The sequence below is a fragment of the Mytilus edulis genome, chromosome 2 (genome assembly GCF_963676685.1).
Source record: "Mytilus edulis chromosome 2, xbMytEdul2.2, whole genome shotgun sequence".
Classification (NCBI taxonomy): domain Eukaryota; kingdom Metazoa; phylum Mollusca; class Bivalvia; order Mytilida; family Mytilidae; genus Mytilus; species Mytilus edulis.
In genome coordinates, this window is record NC_092345.1 from 100,695,629 (window position 1) to 100,708,819 (window position 13,191).

At 31.6% G+C, this 13,191-nt stretch overlaps 1 protein-coding gene across 2 annotated transcripts in view; it reads right to left on the reverse strand.

Moving 5' to 3' along the window:
• The window catches only part of LOC139513685 (uncharacterized), a 68,217-nt gene that overhangs the window by 45,106 nt on the left and 9,920 nt on the right, over positions 1-13,191 (reverse strand). The window contains exon 2 of one of the 2 annotated variants that reach the window (XM_071302394.1): positions 5,437-5,541. The exons of the other annotated variant lie outside the window; for it this stretch is intronic. The gene's annotated coding sequence lies outside the window, so the exon portion shown is untranslated. The remainder of the gene's footprint in view (positions 1-5,436; positions 5,542-13,191) is intronic. 2 annotated transcript variants of the gene reach the window in all.

The window sequence follows — 13,191 nt, forward strand, 5'->3', positions numbered from 1 at the left end:
ATTTTTACCGGTGTCACACATCAACGTGTAGCACCGACGTCCAAAAACCATGTACGCTTCTAATACACTAGTAATTTTTGACGCATTCAACTTTTCAATCATATTTGTATCGTGTGCACAAGTGTTTAGTGCCTACGATCAGCGTATAATAACGTTTATTGGGCGTTGAAGTAACGTATATTAGCGTATGTCTGACGTTTGACACATATACAACTATAAATGTCAGAGCAATTTTCGTTAAATATCTTTAGGCGTAATACCACCTAATCATAGTACGTCACATCCGGTTGCATACGAAAACAGGTTGAAAAAATATTCCCCTGAATTTGGCAGGTAAGTAATCCTACATTTCATTGCAGTAACACATTTCGTAGGTATTTCAAAGCACCATTTTTTTTTATTTGTGATTTCTATAGAATATTTTTGAAATTTGAGACGACATGGTTACTAAAGCTTGTACACAGATAAAAGAGAGGTGAAACTTTGATTGGTTAATTTCCAGTGCTGGTTCACTTCATATATGCCATGAAATGTTATGTAATTTTTTTTCTATAGTATTGTACTTAATTGTATCTGTTGTATCCTTTATCTCTAGTTCAATGGGATAGATTCGTTCCATATAGTCAATAGTTATATAAAAGGTACCAGGTTTATAATTTAGAACGCCAGACGCGCGTTTCGTCTACATAAGACTCATCAGTGACGTTCATATCAAAATATTTATAAAGACGTTTTTTCTTCAAAATTGAGAAAAAATACCCCTTTAAAATTGCAGTAATTTGTTTACACTTTAAAAACATATCACATGCGTTATCATCATTTATCACTGATAAAGAACATTTTTACTGTGACCATGAACATATATATTGTTAGGTATACTGTTCCCAGCTGTCACATTGTATTGGATTTTGACATTAAAATTTGTCAAAAAGTAATTTTGAGTGTCTATATAAAATATTTTCTGCTGTCTCTTTTTTAAACATATATCTTTTGGTTTTCAATTCTAGTGTTTATATTCATTTACTATGCATAGATGTATTTTGTCACCTGTCTGGATTTTTTTGGAGTTGATAGCCAAAACCCGGAATTACCCTTATCCGCTTCTGGAATCGGATCCGATATTGTAAAATGTTGTATTCACGGTAGCCATTTTTTAGTTTACAATGTCGTTTTTGTCAATTAAATACGATTTTACTCGAATTTACACATTATTTGTCGGCGATTTTCTGTATAAAGCTAGCGGTTGAACAAAATGAACATCGCTGTCATGAATTATAATGATGAAAATAAGTTTTTAGATCGTTTATTTGAAAACTTTGGTAAAAAGGTTTGCGACGTAATTTCTTATTTTCTTTCAAGTGAAGGGTGACTCCGTCGGGCGTAGCTAGAAACCCAGTCGAATTGCCGCGTGCAAAATTGGAAGGTCGCGGACCTCGGACCACCGCTAATTTGCAACCCTTCCTCCAAATTGAAAAGATGTTAAAATTTCGTCTCCTAATGTGAAATTGCCACCAATAGCATGAACAGTTGAAATTATGTTATAATAGACTACTGACGTTGTACTACGTATTGATGACAAACAATATTCCTACGACTTTTGCCATTTGGGAAATCTAAAGTACTTGTCTTAAGTGATTTTCGGCGATTAGATATTTCATACAATTGTTCTTTGACATCTTAGCCAAAAGCACAGGTCATAATAAACTACACAAGGATTCCTAATTAGCACTACTTCCTATGTGTAACTTCAAAACTTTTGGATGATTCGACGGTCATTTAAGGTTTTTTTTTTGTCATATTTTTTTGTAATCCAGAATGAAAAGTATTAAAAAAGTGTTCAATTAGTTATATATAAAATAGTAGCCAGCTAGATAATAACAATGGCAAGCATTTCAGCATTTATTGGGTGAAACACAAATCTAGAATATGTTCGCATAATGCAGCTTAACTGCATAAGAAAAATCAACTGATAAAATCGGGCATTATAACATTCTACTGCTGCTGCTAAACTTGAAAAAGCAAAAGTTCCAATGGGTGAAGTTGAAATCATCCCTTCGTAAATTTTAAGGACGCCATCACGAGTTAGTTTACCGTTATGGAATAACCGTTTCACAGATGATATCAGATATAAGTATATTCCTTTTGTCTTTACTACAATCCCGAACGTATCACGAATTTGATCTACCGAAAATTTACCGGGTTTGTAATTACACGAGCAACACGACGGTCGGAGCATGGATCTTATTACCCGCCTAGAGCACCTGAGATCACCCCCATTTTTTGGTGAGGTTTGTTGTGCTAAGTCTTTGGTCTTATGTCTTGTGTCCTATTATTTGTTTGTTTGTCTTTAGCCATGGCGTTGTCAGTTCATTTTTGATCTATGACTTTGACTGTTCCTCTGGTATTCGTCTCCCCTCTTTAATTGTCCTGATCTCAGATCAATAATATACAAAGTAGAAATCCTACTTTCCCTTGAAATTGTAGTATGTTTATATGAAGTATCATTGTTTGAAATTGCTCTCTATAATTGCTGTTGAAGGAGCATCAAGTGATCTATATAATTGAAATAATAAAAACTCGACACACTAGACAAAATTATGAAACGTTCGACTTTTTAAAATTCAACGGATGTTTTGCATACTTTCCCATGATAAGTAATCAAAACAAATGTGTATAAGAATAATAAAAAATGAAAACAACTCAATATGAATTTAATGATACATTCATTATCTATTTCGTAAATCAAACTCTGTTATACTAGACAATCGACACTACTATAAAGATAATGAACATAAAAAAAACCTCACATTATAATGTCGTTTGTGGATTATTTTATACTATCAATAAACATACGCTGATTTCACCTTAGTTATAACGTTTAGAAACATCTTTAAGAAAGAAATCAAAGCTGCTATGAATGAAATAGAAATTTTTGGATCATTTTTCTGGGTTAACTTTGAATAAAAATAAAACAGAGGGTATATGGATAGGAAAACTGACAAATAGTAAAGATAAGGTAGCTGGGATTAATTGGACAAACAAACCAGTCAAAGCATTGGGAATATATTTTGGTCATAACAGAGAAGAATGTGAAAAATTAAACTGGGAGAATAAAATTGAGAAAATGAATAAACTATTTCATTTATGGGGGAAACGTAATTTAACTTTAATCGGGAAAATTCTTATTATAAAAACATTAGTTTTACCACTTTTTACATTTTTGGCAAGTGCCTGTACAGTTTCGGAGAAATTCAGAAAAGAAATAGAAAGTAAATGTTATAAATACATCTGGGATGGTAAACCAGATAAGGTTAAAAGAAATACCATGATAAAGTCAAACGAAGAAGGGGGGTTACAAATGATCGACATACAAAGTTATTTTATGTCTCTAAAAGCATCTTGGGTAAGTAAACTCATAAGTAATGATATTTCAAACTGGAAGTTGATTCCATTAAAATATCTCAGCGTGGTTGGTATTAATTGGTTAATTTTTAAGATGAATTTTGAAAAGAAGAAAATTCTGGATTATATCAAACATATCCCTGAATTTTATAGAGAAGTATTTAAATGTTGGGTAATATCAGGCGGTGGACAAACAAAAAAACCTACCAACTTCACAGAAGTAAGGAAACAGGTAATTTGGGGGAACAAACAGATTAATTTTAAAAATAAAACTATTATTTTTGAAAATTGGATTAAGAGTAACTTGATATTTGTCAATGATATTATAGACGACACTGGTAATATATCTCAACATTTTATTTTGGATAAATTAGAATGCAAGATTAATTGGATTGGCTTCAGATGTTACAGTCTGAAAGTTCTATTAAAAGTATTGTAAATATTCTTAGACAGAAACTAATCTGGAAAGGTAATTACATTGAGGCTTCAAATTTTTCAACAAATATATTATATAAGTCAATTTGTAAAGATAAAACTGAACCATCAATTGGTGTTAGCAAATGGATGCGTATTTTACAAATTAATGAAAACCTTAGTATTAACCAACTATATGTTTTCATGTTTCATTATTTAGAAGAAAATAAGTTAAAAATATATAGATGGAAACTTTTACAATTCATATTACCAACAAAACAATTATTGTTTAAATGGAAAAAGATGAATGACAATCTATGTAATGTATGTAACGAAGAAGAAGATTATAACCACTTTTTTATTTCTTGTCGATTTTTAGAAAAATTTTGGAAAAGTATTCATGAGTTAATGATAAAATCAAATTTAAATTTTAGAGTATCATTAAAGCAATTAGTCTTTGGATATAAAATTTTTGACAAAAATTATTTTGGTCTGAATTATTTCCTAACAATCTTAGGTTTTTCCATATACAAATCATATTATGTATCTAATCAGAAATTGACAAAGGTAAATGTTTATCAAATTTTTGTTCGAGAATACATCAAAAGATACAACGAAAACAGAACAATGAAACTTAATCCATTACTTAAGTCACTAAAAAGAAGTTTAGACGATTGATAGAATAAAACATAATGTATTAAAATGTTGTATAATTATATTTCAAGAAATTTATACATATTATTATAATATATACATATATACCAGCAGCTGATTGCTAACCTGGGAAATCGGTGGAATATTACAGAATGCATCAAGAAAAGCTTGGTTTCTTGGTGTAAAAATGTAACAAGCATATTTGATGAATAAATATATAATGTTGTTAAAAAAAAAAGAAACATCTTTATGAAGTATGTCTTTTCTGAATGAGCTAAATCTAATTATTTTTGCAAGACATGTACGTTTTAAAGTTTATTAACGATTTAGATTTTTTGTTCGACAGGTAATAGCTTATTGGTATAAATTAATTCATCTAGTATATTTAAACAATTGCCGGATTCCAATACATTACGCTTACAAAAGATTTCAACGAATTTGTTCGGCAAATAATGAAATATTATTTCATTGCTTTACTTTGATTTTGGTGCTTTATTGTCAACGTACTAATCTTTATAACTTATACAGATTGTATTTTTATATCTGTCTTACATCGGTTATAATACTATTATCTAGGTGTAAAGGATTAAGGGAACCAAATGATCGACTGGTCTAAGTAGATAATTTGCAGATATCGCTAGTCTTTAATCACTGATAAAAGCTTCCTCCATCAAAGGAAACATGTCGCAATAATATATGCAAACGTAATGAAAGCGGCGTGAGACAGAAAACAATAGATATAGGAAGATGTGGTGTGAGTGCCAATGAGACAGCTCTCCATCCAAATAATAATTTATATTATAGGTCAATGTACGGCCTTCAACACGGAGCCTTGGCTCACACCGAACAACAAGCTATAAAGGGCTCCAAAATTACTAGTGTAAAACCATTAAAACGAGAAAACCAACGGTCTAATCTATATAAAATTTAAAAAAAAACGAGAAACGAGAAACACGTATAACTTACATAAACAAACGACAACTACTGTACCTCAGATTCCTGACTAAGGACAGGTGCAAACATTTGCAGCGGGATTAAACGTTTTAATGGATCCAAACCTTCTCCCTTTTTCTGAAACAATAGCATAACATCACAACATAGAAAAACACACGGTAAAATATCAATTAGCGGCTTAACTCAATCAAAAAACGTACATTAATACACTATAAACGAATAAATTTGATCTGCGATATCTGAATGCAAATGCACATATAAAAAAATATTAGGGACAAACATTCAAGGCCAAAAAGCAAACAAACAAGTCTAAACAAAGCCATGGTAAGTCACCACTGCGAAATATTTAACCCTTTGAAAATATTCACTTTAGAAAAAAAAAACGGTTTAAAAAAAAACACAGGTAAATCTTGAAGATTATACAAATGTAGTAAGAAGAAGTGAAACTTAGAATATATTCCAAATAATCAAAGCTGGTATATAGACAAGATCCATATAAATATAAAATAACAAAAAAGCATTATAATCAGTATCAACAGGTCGAATTAACAAGAAAATACGACTTGAGAGTACTCGCAGTTACTGACAGCTAGTTAAAAGCCAAAAACAATTAATAATACAAAAAATCATGCAACAGAGACTAAAATCAACTAAAACACATCCCAGGGATTTACAGAAAACAATGTCTGTATTTATTTACTTATATTAAGAACTTATTTCCCCACACAAACATGAACACTGTTAATCAAATGAATAATTGATCACGGGGGGCAAAATTGTTGCTACAAGTAACTAAGGTATGTTAATTACATTGATCCAGTTAATTGACAATTTTTTTCTCTGCAAGAATATTTTACATTATATAGACACATGACACATGTTTATTGATCTTGCTTTAAAAAAAGGCTAAAAAGAAGGACATTTGTGGTATGAGGAGGAACCCTTTTAAAATTAAAGTTGTAATTTTGATAAAAGTTTCAAAACACATTGCTGTTAAAAGTGTTGGTTAGCTGCTCCTCTATGAATCATTTTACCAAACCAAATGGTCTATAAGTTTAACAATTATTTTTCCTCTTATTTTTTGTGCTATTTGCACATTTCTGGATCAGTGTGTGAAAAGTATTTCTCCTCACTAGTGCAAAATTTGTTTTCGGCAAATAATTGTTTGAAATTGAATTATGACGTAAACTTTTATTGATTTTCTTTTGACATTTCCTATTTTGACATCATGAAAAAGGGTGAGCATGCTTCATGACGTCACATATACAGGACACAACTTCCCGCAACTCTTTTAATCAAAGAGCAGAATGCTCTGAGGGATACGATTGCCATTGTTTTCATTGATACATATACAAAAAGTATTAATATTTTTTTTTCAAAAATAATTCAACTGAACGTGTAAAATTCAATTGACGTAATCTGAATAGTTATTCAACTTTAAAAATAGCCAATCCTCGATACAAGTGTATGAACAATGTACTTATTAGTTTTTTTGGTACTATCAATTCCAAGTTGACTTTCCACAGCAGTCACAGAGAGTGAGGAAGTTATTTCACGTCGTACCTTATCACCTATTTTCCTACGTGAATTCTAGGTGGAACCCCATTCCTAACTCTTAAAATATTTAATTTCCCTTGGTCAGACGGCATGACTCCTTTCCGTACACATTCCTCTGTTCAAATTGCGATCGGTTATCATATAATACGACGTCCATCGACAGAACGAGTTATTTTTTTCTGGACGTATTGTCGTTTGGCGAAAGTTACTTTAGGAAGGGAGACAACTCGAAGCGATAATATGGAAGACTCCATTTTGGCTGAAGGGGTGTTTTACGTTGTGGACTACATTTATTTTAATTTATATGATGCAAATGATTTAAAATTATGCAACAACAATAAGCCTCCATAGCAGACAGACATAGAAAGATCTCGTGAGTTTCAAATTAATCAATGGAGTGGGGAATCCAGAGCAACCATTTAATCTGATACCCTTCAAGTCAAAACAATTATATGCATGCGCATAATTACCTAAACCAACCATAGACTTGTGATTTGTAGCAAGGACGTATATTAAATGTTAATTAAACGACCTCCATTTCATTATGGAAGTACAATATCAAATATCAGTTTCATAACGGTGACATAAGAAAACTCCACTTCAGTTTTTATATGACAGAAATAGATTGATCGATCGGAATCCAGAGAACTCGCGCATGTTATCAAAACTGGGGAATTCCCTCTGACGTGTTTCTAAATTTATTAGAACACTTAATATAAATACTGCTTAATTCTGATTTTCCGTGTTGTTAAAAACACGCATACAAGTCAAGGGAAATATCAAAACATGAAGATTATGAGAAGAACATTATAGGATAGTTGTTTAAATTCAATCGTTTGTTTTTTATTCCATTTAAAGCAAGAAAATCTCAAGAATCTGAGATGTTTCTTGATGTTAATATTAAAACGGTTGACGTGAGGGCATGGACCTGAGTCAATGGTATAAGTCTACAGATTGCTTAAAAGCAATCGTTTCCCCCCAAAAAAAGGATAACAATTATTAGAGAAGCAGATTTTACCACTATAAGTCGTGTATTTCGATATTTTTCCACTGTTAAATTTAAATTATTTTAAAAGCTCGGTAAGCCGCACGCTTTTTAAGTTAAGATTGAGCTGTCTCCAGTGGAGAAATATCGTAATACACTTGTTGCAGTGTTATAATCTTTATTTCATAAAGGCTACTTTCTATATTTTTCTTCAATTAAAAAAAAATATTATATTTGTATTTATTAAACACATTGTCTTTTCTTTTCAAAATTTGATACCAATGTCTTTTTCATGGTCGTTATCTATGCAAATCTATTGTAAGCTTTTCCTTGTTTTAAAAAAAATAATAGATTATATATCAACATGAATCGATTTTTATGAGAAATATCGTTGCAGTGTAGGAATTTATATTTTTTCCGATAAACGCGTCTTTTTGGGAGCTAATTCTCAGAAAAGTTTGTCTTTCTGTAAAAGTGTACAATAAACAAGATACTATATGAAAGTTTCACGGACAGTAGTAGCACACTAGTATGACATTGATATTACCAAAAGACGAAGAAAGTGTCAAGTATATGTCACCGTATTTGTGTTTTTGTTTATTATTGATGACCTGGATTTAATTATGTAGATTCAACAAAGAAAGAAGGAAGTCGAAACGTGGTTTCGCTCAAATATTTTAAGTGACAACGACGTAGTATAGATTTACAATAAGAATTAAAAATAAACCATTGTATTCAAATAATATATGTAAACAACAATGATGGTTCATCTATCAAATGAGTGTACCTATAGTTTTCACTTCTTTAAATATAGATAATGCAGTTTCCAATCAGAACTTCCTTTGCGGAAAAAAGTGTCATGAAATATCCGATCATAGAATGGAAAGTTGATATACACTACTATATTTATCAAAGGTAAAACAATTTGGTTGTGTGGCATATTTTCAATATTTATATACATAGACCACCTATGAGTCTAATCTTATCCTATAATTCAGTGCAACACCTCCTTCACTTTGGATCCTATTCAGAATTCCGTTTCATTGCTACTATGCGTTTTCATACAGGTAACATTCAAAAGTTATGTCGCTAGGGTAAGAAACATAGAGATAATATCTAGGAACCATTAATTGTGTACGTAAACAAAACAAAATATCTAGGAATAAATACTTTTTTCTATAGTATCAGACTTGTCAGCATAATTTGAGATATAGCTCTTTTTCCTCTTTTGAATATCAATAATGTGATTATTTTTATAAAGTTCCTGTTAACAAAAATTTAAAATTTTCGAAAAACTACGGATTTTGTTATCCCAGGCATAGATTACCGTAGTCGTATTTGGCACAACTTTTTTGAACTTTGAATCCTTAATGCTCTTCAACTTTGTACTTGTTTGGCTTTATAAATATTTTGATATGAGCGTCACTGATGAGTCTTACGTAGACGAAACGCGCGTCTGGCGTACTAAATTATAATCCTGGTAACTTTGACAACTATTTACACCACTGGGTTGATGCCACTGCTGGTGGACGTTTCGTCCTCGAGGGTATCACCAGCCCAGTAGTCAACACTTCGGTATTGACATGAATATCAATAATGTGATCATTTTTATAAATTTCCTGTTAACAAAACTTTGAATTTTTTCGAAAAACTAAGGATTTTTTTTTATCCCAGGCATTTAAATGTGATCATTTTTATAAATTTCCTGTTAACAAAACTTAAAATTTTTCGAAAAACGAAGGATTTTCTTATCCCAGGCATAGATCACCTTAGCCGTATTTGGCACAACGTTTTGGAACTTTGAATCCTTAATGCTCTTCAACTTTGTACTTGTTTGGCTTTATAAATATTTTGATATGAGCGACACTGATGAGTCTTATGTAGACGAAATGCGCGTCTGGCGTACTAAATTATAATCCTGGTAACTTTGACAACTATTTACACCACTGGGTTGATGCCACTGCTGGTGGACGTTTCGTCCTCGAGGGTATCACCAGCCCAGTAGTCAACACTTCGGTATTGACATGAATATCAATAATGTGATCATTTTTAAAATTTCCTGTTAACAAAACTTTGAATTTTTCGAAAAACTAAGGATTTTTTTTTATCCCAGGCATATAATGTGATCATTTTTATAAATTTCCTGTTAACAAAACTTAAAATTTTTCGAAAAACGAAGGATTTTCTTATCCCAGGCATAGATTACCTTAGCCGTATTTGGCACAACGTTTTGGAACTTTGAATCCTTAATGCTCTTCAACTTTGTACTTGTTTGGCTTTATAAATATTTTGATATGAGCGACACTGATGAGTCTTATGTAGACGAAATGCGCGTCTGGCGTACTAAATTATAATCATGGTACCTTTGATAACTATTTACAACACTGGGTCGATGCCACTGCTGGTGGACGTTTCGTCCCCGAGGGTATCACCAGCACAATAATCAACACTTCGGTGGTGACATGAATATCAATAATGTGATCATTTTTAAAATTTCCTGTTAACAAAACTTTGAATTTTTCGAAAAACAAAGGATTTTTTTATCCAAGGCATATAATGTGATCATTTTTATAAATTTCCTGTTAACAAAACTTTGAATTTTTCGGAAAACTAAGGATTTTCTTATCCCAGACATAGATTACCTTAGCCGTATTTGGCACAACTTTTTTGAACTTTGAATCCTTAATGCTCTTCAACTTTGTACTTGTTTGGCTTTATAAATATTTTGATATGAGCGACACTGGTGAGTCTTATGTAGACGAAATGCGCGTCTGGCGTACTAAATTATAATCCTGGTACCTTTGATAACTATTAACACCACTGGGTTGATGCCACTGCTGGTGGACGTTTCGTCCCCGAGGGTATCACCAGCCCAGTAGTCAACACTTCGGTGTTGACATGAATATCAATAATGTGATCATTTTTATAAATTTCCTGTTTCTCGTATATAGTTTTAGTTTTATTGTCATGTATTGTAATTTCAAATAGTTCAATGAAAAAAATCACCACAATTATTTGTACACTTTAATTTAAACTGTAATTGTACTGCTCCTCGGGGCGTCTTGATTGACAAATCCAAATTGTTGTTGTTGTTATTTGATATGACGGTTAAGAAGAGAGGTGTTACCATTAACTATCAGTTTAATAAAATAAATTACGTTTTGGATAAGTTAACAGCCGTACAAAATGCATCTAGTATAACAGTTTATTATATTTCAGTTTGATAGTAATAAAAGAATTGTATAAGATAGTAATCTATCGGGATTAATATCCTGAAGGTGGTATCGATGTTAACACTCTGCACAAGTCTCAAAATAGATGGAAATAAAGGAATTTAAAGACCTATCATTAAATAAAGAATACAAACAGCATACACAAGGAAACTCTCTGTGCATAATATGACTTCAAAATAAATTATAAAGTGTAGCTTACTCCTATAATCATTGTACCTTCCTTATAAAATTTTAAGTACATTGCACACTCCACATGTCGTTTGTTATTCTATGTTCGTGACCTTTTCACATTTAATTCAATGTTTTGAGAATGGTATAATGCAAAACGAAGAACAAAAAAATGACTAATTCAGATAGATAGAAGACTTATTATGATCTGGGTATAATATGTGCTTAGACATATCGGCTTTGTTAGGTATAGTACAGGTTTTTCCCCAAATTAAATGGTCGTGGGAACATAGGCATACCAACAAGTTATTTAATCGCTTCGAGGTGCACTTTATATAGAATTTGAAGCAATATAACTTCCCCAAATAGTTGTTAATGTTACTTTTGGTCGGAATTTGGTGGAATTTTTATTCCCTGGGGTATCACCAGCTTAGTAGTCAGGACTTCTCTTTTGTGCTGACATGAGTTATGATTGATAAGGTCATATTTATAAATTGAGTGCTAAGGCTTTTCTACCTCAGAAATATATTATCATAGCTGTTTTTGTCAAAATGTTTAGGAATTTTGGTCCTCAATACTCCCCGACCTCGCACTTTATTTTGCCTTGTTTGGATTTAAAAGTCACTGACGAGCCATTTGTAGACGAAACGCTCGTCTGACGTTAACAATAAAATTTAAATCCTGGTATCTATGATGAGTTGTTAAGGATAAAACGGAGCTACTTCAAACAATTAGACAACGTGAATACTGTTGAGCATTATAATTGGTTTGCTACGTTCTTCCCTATTTATATAAAATTAAACTAAGCAAAAGAAGAGTGGCCAAATATACCAGAGAGACATTCAAACTCATAGATCAAAAACAAAATAACAACGCCATGGCTAAAAAAGAAACAGACAAATAAAAAAATAATACTACACAAGATACAATATAGAAAACTAAAGACTAATCAACATGACCCCAACCAAAAATGGGATGATCGCTGGTGATCCGGAGGGGTAAGCAGATCCTGTCCCACTCGTGTTGCTCAAATTATTACAAACCCGGTAAATAGTCTAATTCTGTAGGTCATATTCGTGAAAATTTTGAACCGTTATAAAAAATATATAGTAAAATAAGACGTATATGCACATTTGTTTTACATTTAGTACGAATCCACTTAAAGAATGACTGTAATGTTTTCTATCTATGAAAAAATAACATAAAAAAGTGATGCACACTGAATAACCCGCATAACGTGTTATCTTAAATTGCACCCCATTTGTGATATTATTTTACATAAACAGAAAAATATTACAGTCATTCATTTTAAATTATTTCTAAGTTTCGTTTTGAGCCGGAGTTAATTATGACAAAAAACATTGGAAACGTCTTGGTCACATGACAAAATTATGTCTATGAGGTGAGAGACAAAACACTGTTAGCCAATCAGCATACGCATTACTGCCAACATTAAATTATTCTGTAATATTGACAATTTATTTAATTTCAAATTGTAAGATACATAACTTCGGAGTTTGTTGTCCAAATCTACCAGTTCATTTCATCGGTAAACAATCAACACAGATCACATGAAAAATAAGTGGATTTGCTAATTATACTTTCCTTAATACTTATGTAATTATTTGATGCAATATGTTTATTCTTTAAAAATCAGTTATTATCATTTATTTTCCTGTACACGTTAGATTGCATTCTTTCGTCACGGCGGTTCCTCCATCGCACTAACGCTAAGCAGTGATCGGATTTCTAACAAGAGATATCGTAGTAAAAGACACAGGAAGATATTAATTAAATAGCAGTACATTTAGGAAGATTTTGATA